Raw genomic sequence first — 5,237 nt, 5'->3', positions numbered from 1 at the left:
CAGCATCAAAGTCAAGGAAATAACCAACAATTCAGAACATAACATATCTGGGAAGTACCAACAATTCATAACATAACAGCATTCACTTACAAAATGATCTCGGAAGTACCAAAATTCAGAACATATCCAGCATTCAGTTACAAAATGATGAACAATTGATCCATACTCATGTGTGCACATCAGTATGGATCAATTATAACATTTCTCATGCCTTGGAGCTTAAAAAGTACATCATCTGAAGATGTCAAACATTGAAGTGCCTCTGGTATTACTGGGAAGCACAAGATCATCATCTGAATCAGGCTCTGGACCTGCAGGCCTCTTGCCAAGAGCAATACCTATTAGCCTCATTTCCTCCTTCCTAGCCTCAGCAGCAGCTACCCTGTCTGCTCTTTTTCTTGCTGCTGCAGCTTCTTTCTCTGCTCTCTTCTTGGCTGCAGCTTCCTCCTTTTCAGCCTTCTTCTGAGCTTGATGCCTTGCTTTATTCTTAGCAGCCAAAGCTTTCTTGTTCTCCATAATGATCTGCCTTGTTTCTTCCTTAGCCTTCTTTGCTATTGCAGCTTCTTCTTTTTTCTTCTCTCTCTTCTCAGCTTGTGACTTCCTCTTCCTCTCTGCTTCCAATGCTTTCTTCTCCTCTTGCTGATGTCTCTTCCTGGCAGCTTCCTCTGCTTTCTTTTGTTGTTCCTCCCTTCTTGCTGCAAGAAGTGCTTCCTTCTTATCTTCCAGTTCTTTGTCTCTCTGCCTCTTGAGGAGAAGTAATTTTTTGGCCAAGTCACCTTGCTGGATTGTGCTTGAGCTCCCATTGTTGCTGGATTGTGCTGTAGCTCCCATGTTTTGATTGAGCATGGCCCTTGCAGCACATATGAAAGTTGATTCTGGTATAGGCCCTGATGCAACCACTCTTGGCAGAGGCCTCTGGATGGCAAAAGTACATATGAAAGTTGATTAATAACATGTTTTATGTATGAACTTAACATCAATTACATGAAAGAAGCACATTAACTTACATTTTGAACCATATGATCAACCATAAGATCTTCTGTGACATGATTTTCTGGATAGTTGTGCTCCTGTTGAAGTTCAAGTAATTTTGAATGATTAGGCAACAGTGCTAGAAAACCTACAGTACAAATGATGAAAGGCATACCTGAGTAATAACTTGCTCATCATCTCCTACGTTTGGAGCACCTTCTGCATTACTAGCTTCCACATTTGGATCAACTTCCACATTTGGAGCACCTTCTGCATGTGGTTGTGGTGTAGCTTGCACATTTGGAGGGGGCAGACCATCCTTGAGGTACTTACAGCCTTTAATGTTGTGGTCTGGCTCTCCACAATAGTTGCAATGCATGATCACACCATGCCTTGACATTTTTTTGCCACCATTGCTGCAAGAAACTTCATGTGGGGCCTTTCTTCTGCTCTTGCATGGCCTGCCTACCTGCTTGGTGTACAATGGTGGCTTGATTGGGGGTCCATTCATCCTCTCCCATTCTGTCTTATCTCTGCAGGGATAGATGATGTTCTTGTATGCTTTCTTGAACATCCCAAAAGAATAGAATTGGTTCACCAGTAGGAGGGGATCAACTCTCTCATGTCTAGCACATGTTATAGCATGTACACATGGTGTGCCACTCTTCTGCCACCTCTTGCAGCTACACTCATTACTGTGCCAGTCAACAATGTAGTCAGTCCCTCTATCACCAACCTGAAAGACTCCATCACCAGCCCCATCAACATAGCAGGTGTTTGCCCATTCAGTTAGCTTATCAACCTTTTTCTTGATCTTAGGGCATATGTCTCCTTTCATCTTATCTCCTTCTATCTGCTTGTTGTAGTGCCTCTACATCAATTGTTGTTTAATTCTTTCAAGCATTGATAATATTGGTAGCTTCCTAGCATCTAATATGTACCTGTCCATGTAAATGACACATCAGTAAATATTTGAATAGAGTACCAGATAGCATATGAGAACATGAGAGCAGTTGGTTCTTACTTGTTAAATACTTCACAATTGTTGTTGAGCAAGATATCACACTTGGGTAGATCACTTTGAAATGCCCTAACCCAAGTGTTAGGTTCAAGCTCATGCAACCATTTGTAGGAATCCAAGTTAATTTCCTTCATCTCAATCATGTACTGCTCATACTTCACAGTAGTGTTGCTTCTTGCTATCTTCCAAAGTTGATTCTTTAGTACATCACCTTTGAATTGCTGTTGGAAGTTTTTCCACATGTGCCTCACACAGAACCTATATTCTGACTGTGGAAACAACTCATCTACAGCATTTATTAGGCCCTGCAAAATAAGTAACAACTACTTCATATGGTGCTGAACTAAATGAAATAAGGTCATCTACAGCAAGTTATGAAGATCAACATCATTTACCTTTTGTTTATCAGACATAATAGCCCATGGGTTGGTGTTGATGATGCCTAGATCATTCTTAAGCCTCTCAAGGAACCAACACCAGTTGGGTTTGTCCTCCACTTCAACCACAGCAACAACAATAGGGAAAATACAATCATTTGAGTCCATTCCCACAGCAGTTATAAGCTGTCCTCTATACCTAGTCTTAATATGAAATCCATCAAGGAATATCATTGGTCTACACCCCAGAAGAAAACCTCTTTTGCAAGCATCCAGGCACATATATGCTTTGCAGAACCTTGCTTTATCATCAAGTTGGACAAAAAAGGAGCTGCCTGGGTTACTTCTCCTAAGTTCATTTCCATAGTCCCACAGCATATTGTACTGGGCCTCTTCATCACCATATATAATCTTCATTGCTATCCTTCTAGCTCTTTGCAACTTGATCCTAGATGGTTTCATATGCCATTCCTTCTGAACTACTCTTGAAAAGTTCCTCAGATTCATATCTTGGTCAGCTCTAAAGCTCTCAAGGTACTTGTGTGCTAAGAAAGGAGCAGTGAAAGCCTTGATCTTCCACTTCTTGGTACATGTGTGTTCATGTACATATTTCTTGACCATGAAACACTTTGTCCTACTATCATAAGAGGCCCAAAGGTACCAAGTACAATCCTCATCACAAGTTGCCTTCACCCTTTTCTTGTCATTTACAGGGAGCTTCACATCTACTCTGTTCTTGCAACTGTATTCCTTGATTGCTTTCCTTAGTAACTCAACAGTATGGAAGACTTGCCCAACATGAAACTTGGGGCAGTGTAGGTCCTCATTTCTCAATGCCTTGAACTTCATGTAAATTTCTTCATCATCTAACTCAGGGGCCCACAAGTCATCTCCTTCTGACTCATACAACTCATCTTCAGGATCATTTGCTACTGGCTCATGTGCTTCTTTCTCATTTCCTTTAACAGGCACTTCCTTTTTTTGTTCCTTCTTCTTCTCTTTCAACTTTCTGTCTTCAGGCTCATCCATATCCACATTATCAGCATACAGATCATCATCACCATCACTAATATCATAATCACTGTCCACTATGGCCCTAGGATCAAAGTCAGAGTCATCTGAATCACTCTCATTTGTTTCCATTTCATAACTAGCTGCTCCAGATGAGTTGCACTGTCTGTTTTTCCTTTTTAAGTATCTTCCTCTAACACCTTCAACATCATCATCATCACCATTTCTTGCTGTCTGCGTCACAGCTGGCTCCTCCACACTAACACCTTCACCTTGACCTTCAACAGCATATTCATCACCATTTCTTGATGTCTGAATCACAGCTGGCTCCTCCACACTAACATCTTCACTGCCATCAGATGCTTTCCTTTTTGCAAACACATACTTGCTTACACCATCATCTGCTGCATGCTCTGGAGGATACACTACCTGTATAGGAATTGGGTGTGTCACATTTGCATCTTCAGTATCAACATAAATATCTGCAATTTCTGGCTCATTTGGTTTACTCTTGGAGGGACTAAACACTTGAGGTAGCTGCCTTATTGGGAAATTGACCACATCATCTTCTGTCAGGTTAGCATTCAAACTATCCTCATGGTCAAGATACAAACTAAATTAGTAATTCCCAATTGATACAAATGTGAGCATCTGATCTGTGTCACCATCTCCTCTGATTTCTCTCAACACATTCCTATTGATTGACAGAATGGGAATGCAGTAATATACCTTCAGCCTGCCTGCCATCTCATATCCTGTCTCTTCAACTAGGTTTTCAACCATGATTGGAGACCAAGTATCTGCATCTACTTCATCGTACCACAGTTGATGACCATTGACATATGAACGATTGGTACCTTGCCAAAGGAAATAACCACCATGGTTAAACTGCACTGAAAACTTCCTGCTGCGCTTGTCTGCATACATGAAAACAGAGCAAAACAGAGTTTCGGAATTTCTGTTCCACATAAACTCCAAGAAATAGATGCAAGGTACCAACTTTCAGTATGTAATTCACCTATACAACCAACATCTTCAACATGCACCAAAATATAGCACCTTACAGTACCAAATAACCTACAAACAGCCACCTTCTCCAAACCCAAAACCCTATAGGCAAAAAACCCCAAATCATGGTTGAAAACCCTAGCCAAATCTCCAAAATACACATGGGCGTATCTGACTAACAAACACACCATGCACAATGCCCATCTCTAAATTTCTACCCTGTAGCTTACAGCGCAAGAACCATGGCGGGGCGATGTGAGGGCTTACTGTAGTTGGGCGGCGGACCGCCATCGGGGCGACGAACAGGCGACATCGCAACGAAACAGCTCCAGCGATGAGATGCGCCGTGCCTATGCGGCGCCTCTCGCCCTTGTGCGGTGACTCCGGTGGTGGTGGTGGTGGTGCGGTGCGGTGCCGCCGACGATCGCCCTTCCCTCCTCCCCTTTCACCTCCTCCCCTTTCGTTATGATCGAAGCCGAATGGACAAGGAGCTGGAGGAATTACAGAGCCAGCCAAGGGTTTCCTTGTAAAAAGCCCAGGAGAACCCCCCGCAAACGCCAGCTGTTGCCTCGGATTGGTCAACAAGTGGTCAAATGGAGCGGCGACGAGTGGCATACGGTGAACAGTGACCGTACAATCACGTGTATGCGTATTGAGTGACCGTATTGGTCGTATTTTGAAGTACAGTGACCAAAGTGTTCTTTCTTCTCAAGTTCAAGTACCGCCGGTGCATTTTACTCATGATACTTCTTATGATCTTGAAAATCTTTTTGGCACTTGCTTGGAAGAATATGATAATTGCTATACTATTGGTGCTATCCATACTATTAATTATGAGAGTGATTATG

General features: G+C 42.4%; 1 pseudogene; it reads right to left on the bottom strand.

Annotated features, from left to right (window-relative positions):
- Positions 1 to 231: 231 nt before the first annotated feature.
- LOC147989941 (uncharacterized) lies at positions 232 to 4,702 on the bottom strand (annotated as a pseudogene).
- Between the last annotated feature and the right edge of the window lie 535 nt (positions 4,703 to 5,237).

Source organism: Triticum urartu, chromosome 1A (genome assembly GCF_056163025.1).
Source record: "Triticum urartu cultivar PI428250 chromosome 1A, HENAU_Tu73, whole genome shotgun sequence".
Taxonomy (NCBI): domain Eukaryota; kingdom Viridiplantae; phylum Streptophyta; class Magnoliopsida; order Poales; family Poaceae; genus Triticum; species Triticum urartu.
Note: the sequence above shows the minus strand (reverse complement) of the source record. Positions and strands in the feature narration are given on the sequence as shown.